This window comes from Arvicola amphibius, chromosome 9 (genome assembly GCF_903992535.2).
Source record: "Arvicola amphibius chromosome 9, mArvAmp1.2, whole genome shotgun sequence".
NCBI lineage: Eukaryota > Metazoa > Chordata > Mammalia > Rodentia > Cricetidae > Arvicola > Arvicola amphibius.
This window is the reverse complement of record NC_052055.2, coordinates 87644889-87661754: the sequence shown is the minus strand read 5'-3', so window position 1 is coordinate 87661754 and position 16866 is coordinate 87644889. Positions and strand designations below refer to the sequence as shown.

The 16866-nt window shown below is 37.0% G+C and overlaps 1 non-coding gene across 1 annotated transcript; it reads left to right on the top strand.

The window, feature by feature from the left end:
- The first annotated feature begins 4124 nt into the window (after positions 1–4124).
- LOC119824083 lies at positions 4125–4231 on the top strand. Its single transcript, XR_005287023.1, has one exon. It is a non-coding gene; the product is annotated as a U6 spliceosomal RNA (small nuclear RNA).
- Positions 4232–16866: the final 12635 nt, after the last annotated feature.

Here is a 16866-nt window from a genome sequence, read left to right as displayed (position 1 = left end):
ATAGAATCTGAAAGGATTTCAATGGAGGAAAAGCCAAAATAAGAATACATTGTGTGCTTTTGTAAGATTGCCATTTTTACTACGTTAATTCTACTTATTTACCCAAGAGCAGAGGAGATCTTTCCACTTTCTGGTGTTTTCTTCAATTGCTTTCTTCAAAGATTTAAAGTTCTTGTCATACAAGTCTTCCAATTGTTTGGTTAGAGTTACTCCAAGATATTTTATGCTATTTGAAGCTATTCTGAAGGATGATGTTTCTCTGATTTCTTTGTCAGCTCATTTATCATCTCCGTACAGGAGGGCTACTGATTTTTTTTTAGTTAATCTTGTATCCTGCTACATTACTGAAATCTACAGATTCAATGCAATGCCCATCAAAATCCCAGCAAAATTCTTCACAGGATTCAAAAGAATAGTACCCAACTATGTACAGAAAACAAAAAAACCCATGATAACCAAAACAGTCCTGTACAATAAAAGAACTTCTTGAGGCATCACAGTCCCTGACTTCAAACTTTACTACAGAGCTACGGTACTGAAAACAGCCTGGTATTAGCATAAAAACAGACAGGAGAACCAATAGAACCAAATCGAAGACTTGAATATTAATCCACACACCTTTGAATACCTGATTTTTGACAAAGAAGCAAAAAGTATGAAATGGAAAAAAGAAAGAATATGGATATCAACATGTAGAAGAATGAAAATAGATTCATTTCTATCACTATGCACAATACTTAAGTCCAAATGGATCAAAGACCTTAACATAAAACCAACCACACTGAACCTTATAGAAGAGAAAGTGAGAAGTACACTTGAATGCATTAGCACAAGAGACCACTTCCTAAATATAACCCCAGTAGCACAGACACTGAGAGAAACAATTAATAAATGAGACCTCATAAAACTGAAAAGCTTCTGTAAAGCAAAGGACATGGTCAACAAGACAAAACAACAGCCTACAGAATGGGAAAAGATCTTCACTATACCCACATTAGACAGAGGTCTGATCTCCAAAATATACAAAGAAATCAAAAAATCAGTCATCGAAAGAACAAATAATCCAATTTAAAAAATGGAGTACACACCTAAACAGAGAACTCTCAACAGAGGAATCTAAAATGGCTGAAAGAGCCAGGCGGTGGTGGCGCACACCTTTAATCCCAGCACTCGGGAGGCAGAGGCAGGCAGATCTCTGTGAGTTCGAGGCCAGCCTGGTCTACAAGAGCTAGTTCCAGGACAGGCTCTAAAAAAGCTACAGAGAAACCCTGTCTTGAAAAACCAAAAAAAAAAAAAAAAAAAAAGAAAAAGAAAGAAAGAAAAAGATAAAATGGCTGAAAGACACTTAAGGAAATGTTCAGCATCTTTAGTCATCAGAGAATGGAAAACAAAACAGCGTTGGGATTCCATCTTACACCAGTAAGAATGCCCAAGATCAAAAACACTGATGATAACTTATGCTGGAGAGGTTGTGAGGTAAAGGAAACACTCCTGAATTGCTGGAGGGAATGCAAACTGGTACAGTCCCTTTGGATGTCAGAGTGATGATTTCTTAGATCATTAAGAAACAACCTTTCTTAAGACCAGGTAATACAACTTTTGGGTATCTATCCAAAGGATGCTCAAGCATGCCACAAGGATATGTGCTCAACTATGCTTATAGCAGCATTGTTTGTCATCGCCAGAACTTGGAAACAACCTAAATACACCTCGACTGAAGAATGGATAAGGAAAATGTGGTACATTTACACAATGGAGTTCTACACAGCAGAAAAATAATAATGGCATCTTGAATTTTGCAGACAAATGGATGGAGCTAGAAAACATTATTTTGAGTGAGGTAACCAAGACCCAGAAAGACAGTTATCACATGTACTCATTCATAAGTGTTTTTTAAACATAAAGCAAAGAAAACCTGCCCACAAATCACAATCCCAGAGAACCTAGACAACAATAAGGACCCTAAGAGAGACATACATAGATCTAATATACATAGGGGTAAAAAAATTCTGAGTAAACTGGAAGCATGTTGACCGTGAAAGAGGGTTAAAGGGGAGGGGAGAAGCAGGGAGGGGAGCAGAGAAAAATGTAGAGCTCAATAAAAATCAATAAAAAAGAATACATTTTGTGATAAATATATTTTCAATAAAAGAGAAATAGTGAGAAAACAAGGAAAAAACTATTTTTACTTTTGGCTTAATCTATTCTGTTCTAATTTTGTTATTTATTTCGCATTAATTCAGGATTTAATATTACAATTATTTTTCTAAAGTAGAAACTAAGGTAATAAAATTTACCTGCTCTTGGTTAACAGTGTCACAGAACTACCTACGAGAGCTGCTTTCACTTCACCTCACAGATTTGCTAAGGTGTATCTTCATTTATATTTATTTCAAATAGTTTTTAATTTATCTCAAAATGTCTCCTTTAACCTGTATGATATTAAGAAGTTTATTTGGAAATTTTGACTCACATCTTTCTTTTACTCTATTCTTAGACACATGCCATCAAGTAATTTCATCTCTTTTTTTATTTATTCAGCCCAAACATATTCTTTCGTATCCAGGAAGCCTCTCCTTGCTCTGAGAGCTTCTCTGTCCTAAATTAACAAAGTTGTTTCCTCTCTTTTTTGTTAGTGCTAACACTGAATATCTTTTCAATTATTATTTCAAACAATTTTTAAATTTAAGTATATTTTAATATATTCCTTTCCTCCACCCAAATTCATCCAGATCCTCTCCCACACCCTACCCACCCAACTTTATTACTCAAAAAAAAACCAACCAAAACCAAGTACAGCAACAAAATGTCCAAAACCTATAAATAAAATACATCAAAAAGAATAAGAAGATAATACAAAACGATAGCCAGATAAAAGCATGGCAAGTGTGCGCACGTACACACATAAAAAAAATTAAAAATGCAGTGTAGTCAATTAGTTGATTACTTATTGGTCAATACTCCTGAACATGAGCTCTGCCTTGGAGCGATTAATATGCCCCAGGTCATTCCATTAGAGAAATCTGATTCTCCCTCTCCCAGCAGGTATAAATGACAATTCATTGTTAACATTTACTGTAGTAAATTCCTTCTTTCAGTTTGTATTCCTTCTTTCAGTTTTTTTCAAATATAATAAAATAAAACAAAATGAAAGCTATCACACTAAAGACAGAAAAAACCAAGAGCGAAACACACTAAATTCAGAAAAGCAAATATGGTATGTATTCATTTATATGTTCATATTATCTGTTAAATCAATGGCAACCATATGAACCACATAGTGTGGTGTAGAGTAAGGGACAAGAGGGAACTAATAGGTCTCATTAGGAAAGGGGAAGAAACAGATATGGATGGATGGATGGATGGATGGATGGATGGATGGATGGATGGATGGATGGGGTGTCTGGAATAGAAGAATTAAGAGGGAAGGGGGGATTGTGTAGTGAGAGGGAATATGAGGAGAAATGGCATATCTTTACTACATGATCACTTTTTCTCTGTTGGTCCCTGGTTAATTACAATGCTTCTCTTACGGACAATGTACAGTTGGCACTTTATTCTCTATTTTTTCTGAAAATCTATTTAAATGATGCCCTTAAACCATTGACATTAAACTGACAGCTCATATAAACAGATCAATATGCAACATTTTTTGTTCTTTACACTTTTTCATTTGGTGTGATCTTTACTATAAATTTGATGACTACATTTGATCTCATTCCTCAGCTTGCCACTTTTCTTTTGTTTTATCATGTTTTAGATTTTTGTTTTATAGCAGTGGTAGCTCCAAAATTTATAATAAAAGCTTACAGGTAATACAGCTCTATTTCCCTTGACTCAGTGGCTTAATTAATTTTTACTATACATATAAGAATTCATAGTATGCATTGTTCTCATCGTCATGCTTCAGATCAAGCAAATATAACTAAAAATGAAAGGTTTTCATATATTCTTATCTGACTATTATATTCTGACTACTTATCCAATTCTCTTCTTTTATATATCTCAGTTTCATATTTTGCCTCTCTAGTCATTCTCTCCCATTTCTTTCCAGAATGATTCATGAATAAAAATAGAAATTCTGTCCTTATTTATTCATCCTTCACATTTGAAAGATAACTTTGGTGCTAAGTTCTTCAGCACATATCCTGAAATCATAACAATACAGTAAAGATCAGAGTGGCCCCAGCTCAAGCATGGTCTGAAAATCTTTGAAGCATTCCAAAGTTTATAAATGAATGATATCTTAGTAACATACACATGAGGTCAATAATTTCTTCCTGCAATACTATTAATATTTCACACTAAATTTCTCATTTTAGTGATCTCTGAAGAGAAGTTACTTTTTGCAGCTCTCTGGATTTCTTTCATTTCTCATTTTCTGTATTTGAAAATAAAGACCTTAATGTTCGTAACTCTTTTGTCATTCATTCAGATGCGCACTCTCTGAGTTTTCTTGATCTGTAGTTTTGTGACAGAAATTTGGGGAAATTTTAAGAAATCATTGTTTGAAATGGTTCTCTTCTTCCTTTCTTCCTTCACCTTGCATGTAGCTTAGGCACACATTTTGCAATTATCCCATGTGTCTTAGAGGGAAGGTTTCCAGGAGTCAGAATCCAAAAGGAGCTTAGATTTGAAGTTACGTTTAAAAGATCTGTGTGGTAGTCATTCAAATCACTTCCATTTTGAGAACAAAGCATTCCTTATTTGAGCTTTCTGAGAATAAAATAAAATGGTAACTGAAATATTACAGGTATGTGACTCCACTTAGAAGTTATTCTTGGCAAAGCCGGGCGGTGGTGTCGCATGCCTTTAATCCCAGCACTCGGGAGGCAGAGGCAGGCAGATCTCTGTGAGTTCGAGGCCAGCCTGGTCTACAAGAGCTAGGTCCAGGACAGGCTCTAAAAAAGCTGCAGAGAAACCCTGTCTTGAAAAACCAAAAAAAAAAAGAAGAAGAAGTTATTCTTGGCTAAAGAATATTACCATGCCCAAGATGACACCTTTTCCATTGGAGCATTCGGGTACAATGATTGATTTGTCAATAGGGTCTCCTATTAGGTGAGGATTTTGTTTATTTGTTTATGTACTGCTCATGGCCAGAAATGTTGGGGTGGTTCTTAAGGCCAGCTCTTCTTGTTCCCACTAGAATACTATGTAAAGCAGCTATTCTATCTCCCAAGTTTCAAATAGAATGCTAAAATATATGTAAGCTATGGTACACATATCTACACTCTGACCAAATTTCTGTTCGTGCTCCAGAAATTTCCTACCCTTCCTACAGAAGTGTTGATGGTGATCCTTCAGCCCCTCAGTCACAAACATCCATAAAGCACAGCTCAGTGTGACAGCTGGGCTTCCACAGAGTCCAACATGCAACAAGTCATAATGAGACTCATTGCTAGAGCTGTACAAATTTACAGAAAAAAAATTGTAGAGAACTATAGAGGCACGTGACCGAAGAAAAATAAGGCAGAAGAGAGAACAATGATGAAAAAGACAGAGGAAGCCTTGAGGTCTTGGCTACCTTGTCTAGAAATACAGTAGGAAAAAACAGGTTTTAAAACATTTAGCCAAGCAGCATAGACTGCATGGATTTAGTATCAATCAAATTGAGGCTATAGTTGAAAAAAAAGATCAGCAATTCAGAATAGGGGAAGTGAGTAAATGATCTATAAAGAAGAAAGTTGAGTATTGGGGCCTAAAGAGGATTTTTTTTTGAAATAGTAGATAAAGAACCTATCCAGACAGGAGTGGAGCATGTACAAAAACAACTATGGATGGACAGACAACCCAGAAAACATGATCAGAACTAAGCTTCAGCACACACAAATACTGAACTTAATCAAACTGGGTTTTCCCCCCAATGAAGTTCAGGGTCAGACAGGATGAGTGAAGGCTATGGGATGAGTATAAAGTCCCTGACATCGAAGTATGGATGTGTGCAACACGTCTTTTCTGCAAGGACCCCACCATGCACCCAACACAGTGAAACCTGGCAACCGTTCTTAGAGAGACTGCCTATTGGAATGCAGTAAATGAATACAAAACAGAGCTCATAAACAGAAAGCAGGGCTGGTAAACAGGAATCAGAGCTTCTGTGATCACTTGGAAAACTTTTCAGGCTCTACTCTTGTCTGCTCTATATGGCAAATGCTTAACCTGTGGTGAGAAAGAGGAACAGAGATGTCCAGCTCCAGGGTACCAGTGTAGTATCATTGTAGTGGAGGCAATGTATATTGCATGTAGAAGAAATAAAATAAAATACCCAAACCAGGAAAGAAGCTAAAGTGTAAGTCATCTGACAGTGTAGGAGAAGGAGCAGGAATATGTGCTAACACTGTATCAGAGGCCTGGCAGTGAGGTGCAGATCTAAAATCTGGGACTGCATGGTAGCATCACAATCCAGCTCTATGCTGTTCCCAAGCACGCAGTCATGGTGTAAATAATGAGAGAGATGCCAAGAAGATGCTCTCCGAAGTGTGTCAAGAAAGGAGCTGCAGAAAACAGCTTGGTACTGGCATAAAAACAGAGAAGTTGACCAATAGAATCAAATAGAAGACCCGGATATTAACTTACAAACCTATGTACACCTGATTTTTGACAAAGGAGTTAAAAGTATACAATGGAAGAAAGAAAGCATCTTCAACAAATGGTGCTGGCAGAACTGGATGTCAACCTGTAGAAGAATGAAAATAGATCCATATCTATCACCATGCACAAAACTCAAGTACAGATGGATTAAAGATCTCAATATCAATCTGAACACACAACCTGATAGAAGAGAAAGTGGGAAATAGTCTACAACAGATGAGCACAGGAGACCACTTCCTACGTATAACCCCTGTAGCAGAGACAATAAGGGCAACATTGAATAAATGGGACCTCCTAAAACTGAGAAGCTTTTGTAAAGCAAAAGACACTGTCAATAAGACAAAAAGGCTACCTACTGATTGGGAGAAGATCTTCACCAACCCTGCAACAGACAAAGGTCTGATCTCCAAAATATATAAAGAACTCGAGAAACTAGACTTTAAAATGCTAATTAACACAATTTAAAAATGGGGTACTGATCTGAACAGAGAATTCTCAACAGAAGAAGTTCAAATGGCCAAAAGACACTTAAGGTCATGCTCAACCTCCTTAGCAATCAGGGAAATGCAAGTCAAAACAACTTTGAGATACCATCTTACACCTGTCAGAATGGCTAAAATCAAAAACACGAATGATAGCCTATGCTGGAGAGGATGGGGAGTAAGGGGAACACTCATCCATTGCTGGTGGGAATGCAAACTTGTGCAATCACTCAGGAAATCAGTGTGGCAGTTTCTCAGGAAATTCGGGATCAACCTACCCCAGGATCCAGCAATACCACTCCTGGGAATATACCCAAGAGATGCCCTATCATACAACAAAAGCATTTGTTCAACTATGTTCATAGCAGCATGACTTGTAATAGCCAGACCTGGAAACAACCTAGATGCTTCTCAATGGAAGAATGAATAAAGAAAGTGTGGAATATATACGCATTAGAGTACTATTCAGCGGTAAAAAAACAATGACATCTTGAATTTTGCATGCAAATAGATGGAAATAGAAAACACCAACCTGAGTGAGGTAACCCAGACCCAAAAAAGATGAATATGGTATGTACTCACTCATTAGTGGATTCTAGCCATAAATAAAGGATATTGAGCCTATAATTCATGATCCTGGAGAAACTAGATAGGAAGGTGAACCCAAGGAAAAACATGTAGCTATCTTTCTGGATATTAGAAGTAGACAAGATTGCCAGGAAAAATTGCGAGCTTGGGGGTGGGGGTAGGATGAAGTTAAGGGGAGAGGGAGAGAGAGAAGTGAGAAGGGGAGATTGGGGAGAGCTTTGGGGAATGGGACAGTTGGGATGGAGGAAGAGTGGATATGGGAGCAGGGAAGTATATATCTTAATTAAGGGAGCCATTTGAGGGTTGGCAAGAGACTGGATTCTAGACAGGTTTTCAGGTGTCCAAGGAGATGTCCCCAGCTTGCGCCTTGAGCAGCTGAAAAGAGGGCGCCTGAACTCACCCTATCCTATAGCCACACTGATGAATATCTTGCATATCACCATAGAACCTTCATTTGGCGACGGATGGAGATAGAGACAGAGACCCACATTGGAGCACTGGACTGAGCTCCCAAGGTCCAAATGAGGAGCAGAAGGAGAGAGAACATGAGCAAGGAAGTCAGGACCGAGGGGTGTATCCACTCGCTGAAACAATGGGACTGATCTAATGGGAGCTCACCAAGGCCAACTGGACTGGGACTGATGGAGCATGTGATCAAACCGGTTTCTCTGGATGTGGCTGACAAGGAGGGCTGACTGAGAAGCCAAGGACAATGGCACTGGGTTTTGATTCTACTGCATGTACTGGCTTTGTGGGAGCCTAGTCTGTTTGGATCCTCACCTTCCTAGACCTGGATAGAGGGGGAAGGACCTTGGGCTTCCCACAAGGCAGGGAACCCTGACTGCTCCTTGGACTGGAGAGGGAGGGGGAGGGGAATTGGGAGGAGGGAAAGGAAATGGGAGGAGGGGAGGAGGTGAAAAATTTGTAAAAATTATATAATTTAATAAAAATTAAATTAAATTAAATTAAAAAAAAAGAAAGGAGCTGTTCAGAACCTGAGAAAATCTTGTTGGTACTCAGCCCTCACACTAAATCCAGTGTTTATGATGGGTAGCCATAGCAACAAAAGTTTTAGAGATCCTCAAATCAATTTCAATTTCTGACTAGATTCATAAAAAAATACCCAGAAGAGTTAAAGACATACATATTTGCAATCAGAAAAAGATCATTTAGTCTCTGTAATCTCCGACTATATGTATATCTTCTCCAAAACCTTGAAAGTTGATTACTAGAAAAAATAAGCATACCCTCCAGATATAATTGTCATAGAGCTACTCAAATATGGTACAGATTAGGAAATATTTAACAGGATATCTGAAACAAAGTTTTAGCATTGAATTGGTTACCCTCTTCATGTTTATAATAGAAAAGACATATTACAGAGCAGTTGGTTAATAATTTTAGAAAAAAAGAAAAAATATAAAAATAGTGAAATAAAAGCCATAGGGTAAAAGTGGTAAGAGGAACTAAAAGTTCCATTGAAAATCCAATAAGCAGACAATGGCAGTTAGAAGTAAATCAATAAAAGAGAGTCGGTAGCAATTAACTGAATAAAACAAATTCTGAAAAGTGAGAAATTATAGACAAGAAAGAGCATCCAGGATCTCCTGGGCAAGTGTGTCATGAAACCTCAAAGGAGGAGAATGAAGGAGAGTGTACAAAAATAAATATACAATTTAATACTGTTCAAATTTTTCCTTGAAATAATGACAATTGTTAAGTTGCTTAAAAATATCCTTCAGAATAAATGCAAAACCCCATCCCACGTGCACACACATATATACATGGACACACACACACAGTGTGTCATATTTAAGCTGACTGTGAAGGCACAATTTCTAAGTAAATCTAAACCTCAAAAGCAGAGAAAGAATGACTGCCCTGCAAAGTTCTAGACTAGAAGACAATGGAGTAAGTTTCCTTAAAATATTTTTAAAAGTCTGCCAAATCATAATTCTATTCTGAGAAAATGCAATTTATGCAGTTGAGATAAAGACTCTCAAACAAAAACAAATAATTCACTACTAGGAGACATGTATTGCCAGAAATTTATAGAGTTCTTCAGGCAAAATATATAACAAGTGCAAAAATGTTATCCACACAGAGACATTGGTAGAGCTATGAATTGTTATAAAGAAAAGAAAAAGTAAAGTATTAAATGTCTTATTTTAATTATTCTTTTAAATATCTGCTTAAATCAGAAATAGAAACAATATAATCTATGTTTATAGCACATGTAAAATAAGGTTATGACAACAGCAGAAAGGAGGGTGCACTACATTTTAAATATGATTATGCTAGATCTTCTCATAGCATCTTAAGAAAAGCAGTATTTGAAAGCAGTCTCTGATTAAGAATTCATGTTATAAATGAGTGTATATAAAACATGGCAAAAATAATAAGCTGAGTTGACTCAAGTTTCAATATTTAAATTCCCTAATAAATCTAGAGAAGACAGATGAAGGAGAAAAAGAGAAAGAGAAGACAGAACAAACAATACAAAGAGCAAAATATTGGAGGGGGTCTAATACTTGCTGAACCATTTAAATGTCAGTGATCTAAACTCATAGACTGAACGTCTGTCAAACAGAATGAACAATAAACATTAACTTCATATTCTCTACAGCAAATGTCCTTTTAACTTCATTGTACTGAATTAGATTCAACTTGTGTTTTGATAGACAGGTAGGTAGATAGATACATATACACTCTTATGCATATATGTGATTCTCTCTCTCTCTCTCTCTCTCTCTCTCTCCCTCTCTCTCTCTCTCCTCTTCTCTTCTCTGCCCCCATCTCTGTTTATGTGTGTATTATTATATAGGCTTCTGTTTTTTAGTGTTTCATTTAGAGTGTCTGGAAGGAATGTCACCAGGATAGCATCACGGACAACTAGCATTTAGTTCTAAGAACTGAAGCATACTGAAGAGAAGGAGGAGGAGAAGGGAAGAGAGAGGTAGGAGATGGGTGCTGTCACTGCTGCAGTGGAGGTGAAGAGCTTGATCCCAGCACCTGGGCAGGGATAATTCCACATGAACCTCCCATATCTGTGGTTTCAAAACATGAGCACAGATGAAACAAAGGAGGGAAAGATGCAAACATTACTGGCCTTTCTGTAAAGAGCCACGTTTACTAAATCTGAAATAAATACTGCCATAATATAAATGACTGTACTGTATTATAATCAATAAGATAAATATTCTTGAGACCACAGTTGCCGTGATGTGAATAAGCCTTCAGATAAACACACAATTTGGAGGGAAGCTCTCCCCTATAAGAGAGTTCTAGGGTTTAATTTTTTCAGAATTTATTTACTTTTACTTTATATATGAGTGCTTTAACTGCATGTATATAAATGCACCCCGTGTATACCTTGTAACCACAGAGTAAAGAGAGGATGTGAAATACTCAGGAGCTGGTGTCATAGGCAATTGTGAGCTGCTATATGGATGCTGGGAACTAAGCTTGAGTTTTGCCAGAGCAGCAAGTGCTCTAACTGCTGAGCCATCTCTCCAGCTCTAATGCTTAAATCCTGAGTGGAAGAAGGAAATAAAAAAAACATAGAAGAAAATCACATTTTATAGTTTAAGATTTGCCCTTGTCGGGCCTGGAGAGATGGCTCAACAGTTAAGAGCATTGCCTGCTCTTCCAAAGGTCCTGAGTTCAATTCCCAGCAACCACACGGTGGCTCACAACCATCTGTAATGAGGCCTGCAAGAAGAATACTGTATGCATATAAACAAATAAATAAATATTAACAAAAGATTTTCCCTTGTAAGTGAAAAGCTGGGTCAAAACATAAAAATGAAACAAAGGTTGATGGTAGTTTCAAAGTAGATGTTTCAGGTTTTCTATTCAATAAGGAAATCTTTGCATTGGGAAACTCTCTTAACACTGTGTTAACCAAGTAAATAATGCTTGTGTTCTCCCTGTTAAGACCTTTTAGGGCCACAGAAGGGAACAGATTGTTATTTCAGTACCCTAGAGCTGAATGATGGAAAATCATGAGTTTAGATCCATTTGGGGAAGCAGAGTGAGTCATTGTTTCTTAAACTATAGAGCCAGGTCTCCTTGATTAAATCTACCCAGAAACATAGACATTCCTATGGTATTCATGACAAGTCCTTCTACCAGAATATATGCATAGGGAAAATAGCAGGCAATACCAGCATGCTAAAGAAGTGTGACAATTACTCTTGATGAAGCCCAAAAAGCAAGTGAACTCAGGTTTTCAAAGACTGGAGGAGATTGGGAAGGTGTGAAACCTGGACACATAATTATTATTGTCCTCATCAAATTGATATATTTCTTAATACATGTGGTGGTTTGAATATGAATGCCTTATAGGCTCATTTGGATTAGAAGGCGTGACCTTGCTGGAGTAGATTCTGTCACTGGGAGTGAGCTTTATGGTTTCAAAAGCTTATCTCAGACCCACTCTGTTGCCTGCAGATCATGATATGAAACTCTCCTGTATTGGTCCAAAACCATGCCTATCTGCTTCCCACCATGATAATCATGGAAACTATAAGATAATCCTCTGAAACTGTAAGTCCCCAATTATATTCTTTCTTTCATAAGAAATGCAGTTGTTTAGTTCATTGTCTGCATTTTTCTCCACTCTAAGACCTTAGTTGGTGGAACAGAGTCACTTGCTTTCAAGGGATGGTATTGCCTCTTCACAGCTCTCTAGAAACAACCCCAGAAACACGTCCAAAGGGACTTTTCATGGAAAGAATTATAAATCCCAATGATGATAAACCATCAGAAACTAGATCACCGAAGTAAGAGGGCTGGGAGATAGATCTTATTGGAGTATTTTGGTTATGAGGACTTTGTTTTCAGGAATGAATTAATATTGATATAAAAGATCTTATACTGTGTTTATGCTCCTTCTTCTTTTGTTCTTGTCAGGTGAGAATTTGGGTCCTCTCTCATCTCTCCACTGCCTACTACATGGTATTGAGTAACAATGTTCTCACTCTATGCTGGCTCTGTTATCTTGTACTTTATAGTCCATGGCTATGAGAAATAAATTTTAGTTGTTGACACATCATTGACTGTTGTGCTTTGTTACACAGCACAAGTTACTGACTGATCTCTACTCATGAAAGTTAACCTGATATTAGTTGCAAAGATAAATAAAATATAGAAACCATAATTTGTCCATAATTGTCCATAATTGTCCATAAACAGGCAGTTTTGTAATGTCTGTAGGTATTCATGAGTCCAAAGAAGGTACTTAAGTTTGTATGGAGGCATTGAGCTATATACTAATATAATTAAGTTTGAACATAACAAATTTCCCAACGAAGTTAGAAATAAACTTGGAAGAATAAGTTAGCAATAATTAATGAAGTAAAGTATCTTTGTGACTAAATTTAAAAGAGATTGCTATTGTGATCATAAAATTTTAAAAATTACATTAAATAATTTTACTCTTTAATAACTAGCACACTAAAATACATTTGAAATAAAAACAGTGTCGTGCACTGCAAAATCATTAATTTAATGGTTAGACAAAAAAAAACTTTCAATTTGGCAACTTTGAGCGTCACAATTTATTTTTATTAACCTAGTAGTGACTAAGAATAAACTTGCTTTCAAATAAATTGATTTTCTATGCACAGTAAAATCATTCCATAGCAATAGCGATGAATCTTCTCATGCTCATTTATACATATGCTGACAAGAAAAATGGTTGCATTCTCAGATAATTACTAAATTAACAAACTAATTATAGAAAATTTCTAATTATAAATGAACACATTTGATCAACTAAGCAAGAAGATAACAATTCCTGTTCCTTAGCACAAATTCTTTTTAAAGAAAATATAATTCTACCTAGGAGAAATCAATACTCAAAAGAAGACAAATAATTGATTGTCTTATTTTCTCCTTCATGATCCACTAAATCAAATGAAAACACTTTTATGTGTTAAGTATTCAAACTCTACAGCAATCAATAAGTATCTGTTGGTATACTTTAAGTTTTATGTGATATTATACATAAGCATTTCATTAAAGTAAGCTTGGAAGAATAGCTACCAGGAGGGCCACATCTGAGTCAATAATACTCCCAATGGTTCAGCTTCATTAAAGGAGAAGAAAGGCTGTTATACACAGAGAATAATGCTCCCACATTTGACTTCCTGCTAACATCTTCTTCCTTTTGATCCTGTTCTTACAAGCCTATAATCATCAGGTTTCAGGCAGCCAGTTCTTTAATGTGAAAATTGAAATAGCTGAGAAGGTAATTTCTTAAAGCAGGTAACACGAGATTGTGCCCTGCAGTGCTGTTATGATCCAATTCAAAAAGAATTGTATTGCCACTTAAATTGTGGACATATGCAATGAGATCAAAATGGCCAGCAGGATTGTGGGATGGCTGCCAAGAAGATCTTACGGTAGGGTGTTCTATTGTCACTTCATGCAGATGAAAGCTTAACAAGGAGCAAGGGATTCATTCTGTTGATTACAGAAAGCAAGAAGATCTTCTGGGGGATGTTGTTGAAAGAGTAGGCAGGCGTTTTAAACGGCACATTACTAATGTGGAGACTCTGCTGTCTCTTCACCGTCACCAGTGATGGAGCAGTGGTGAGGAACATCTGCACAGGAAGCGGTTGGTGGCTGAGTGAAGAACAATGGACACTCAGTTACCCCAACCAGCTCGTGGCCTTCAAGGGAAAAGGCACTAGCCTTCCTGTTTATAGTAGAACTGGGACACCTGCACACAACACACAGTCACAACAACAGTGTGACTACAGGTACAGTGCTACAGGTACAGTCACATGTTTTCAGTAATAATTCCCTTTAGAACAACTTCTCGCATAGAATTCCAACATCTAAACCCAGAAGAGCATCTCATGTCTAAATTCTTTTTGGCATATAATCCAATTCTTTGAAAACCTCCTATAATGAAGCTAATAATTTATTTCTTATTTGACGAGAGATTATAGGTGTTACTTTTGGCTGTAAAAGTTATTAAAAACCATTGCACACAGGCTGCCAAGATGGCTCAACAGATGCAAGCAGGTGCTGTCCAGCCTGAACACCCGACTTCAATCCTTTGGATCCCTGTAGTTGGTGCAAATGGCTATATATAAACTAATATATGTTTCTGGAGTAGATGACAGTAAGATGCCTGAAAGTAACAATTTATAGCTCAACATGTCAATGTCTATAAACACTGGGGTGGGGGAAATCAGTAGAAGCTAAAGCACTAATGTATTTATAACAATGCAGGAAAGAGTTATATTTGAACATTTTCTCTCTAGATTAACTAAAAAAAAATGTCAATATAAGAAGCATAAAGACCTCAATATCAATCTGAACACACTGAATCTGTTAGAGGAGAAAGTGGGAAGTACTCTACAACATTTGGGCACAGGAGACCGCTTCCTACGTATAGCCCCAGCAGCACAGACATTAAGGGCATCATTGAATAAATGGGACCTCCTGAAGCTGAGCAGCTTCTGTAAAGCAAAGGACACTGTCACTAAGACAAAAAGGCAGCGTACTGACTGGGAAAAGATCTTCACCAACCCCACAACAGACAAAGGTCTGATCTCCAAAATATATAAGGAACTCAAGAGACTAGACTTTAAAATGCTAATGAACCCAATTAAAAAATGGGGCACTGAACTGAACAGAGAATTCTCAACAGAAGAAGTTCGAATGGACAAAAGACACTTAAGGGCATGCTCAACCTCCTTAGCAATCAGGGAAATGCAAATCAAAACAACGCTGAGATACCATCTTACACCTGTCAGAATGGCTAAAATCAAAAACACCAATGATAGCCTTTGCTGGAGAGGATGTGGAGTAAGGGGTACACTCATCCATTGCTGGTGGGAATGCAAACTTGTGCAACCGCTTTGGAAAGCAGTGTGGAGGTTTCTCAGGAAATTTGGGATCAACCTACTCCAGGACCCAGCAATCCCACTATTGGGAATTTACCCAAGAGATTCCCAATCATATTACAAAAGCATTTGTTCAACTATGTTTATAGCAGCATTATTTGTAATAGCCAGAACCTGGAAACAACCTAGATGCCCTTCAGTGGAAGAATGGATGAAGAAAGTGTGGAATATATACATATTAGAGTACTACTCGGCGGTAAAAAACAATGACATCTTGAATTTTGCATGCAAATGGATGCAAATAGAAAACACCATCCTGAGTGAGGTAACCCAGGCCCAAAAAGATATACATGGGATGTACTCACTCATAATTGGTTTCTAGCCATAAATAAAGGACATCGAGCCTATAATTCGTAAAAAATCCTAGAGAAGCTATATAAGAAGGTGAACCCAAAGAAAAACATATAGTTATCCTCCTGGATACTGGAAGTAGACAAGATTGCCAGACAAAAAATGGGAACATGGGGGTGGGGTGGGATGGGGGGAGGTGGGAATGGGGAGAGAAAAGTGAAAAAGAAAAAAAAAGAAGCATGAAGATTGTGATATAAGAACAGTAAAGAGAAATGAAGGCAAGAATTAAAGAAGGAAGAAGAAAAATTTACTAGTACTGATAAAGAATTACAAATCATCATGAACAATACATATCAATACACTAACTGAAACAACCAACCAAGAAAAAGGAATAAATACCAATGTGTTTCACAATAACGTTATCTTGTTGTATTTTCCTTAACACGGAAGATAGATTTCAAAACAGAAAACTTTAAAAATTAAAGGAGAAAGATTGTGCTATTAAACTATTTGTTATTACTCAAGAAAAGGCAGTTCCTGGAGAGAGTACACAAAAGAGAGTGAAGGTAGTGTTGCCCATCCTTTAAATGAAACACCTGCTGAGGTCTCTGATGCCAAGTCTTTGAAGTCAACCCTTCCCATCCACAGGAACTACTTCAGAGCAAGACACGGGTGGAAGTGGCCCAGACAATGGTTTAAGGTCAGCATAACTTTGGTTCCAACAGGAATAGAAGAGAAGGGACTACAGGATCATCTCATTTGGGGAATTCTGATTGAAAAATGCAAGATATAAATAGATATGCTCCAGCTCTAATATGCAGACTGAAAGAAAGATGCACAGCATCTCGAACATCACAGTGGTTGAACGTCAAAAATTTGTTGAGGTAAAAAAAATTTAAAATAAAAATAAATTGATATTTTACAAATAAAAGGAGGAAGCCAGTTCAGAAATACTGATTAAAATCAAACTAACACTTAAAAATTAAAATATC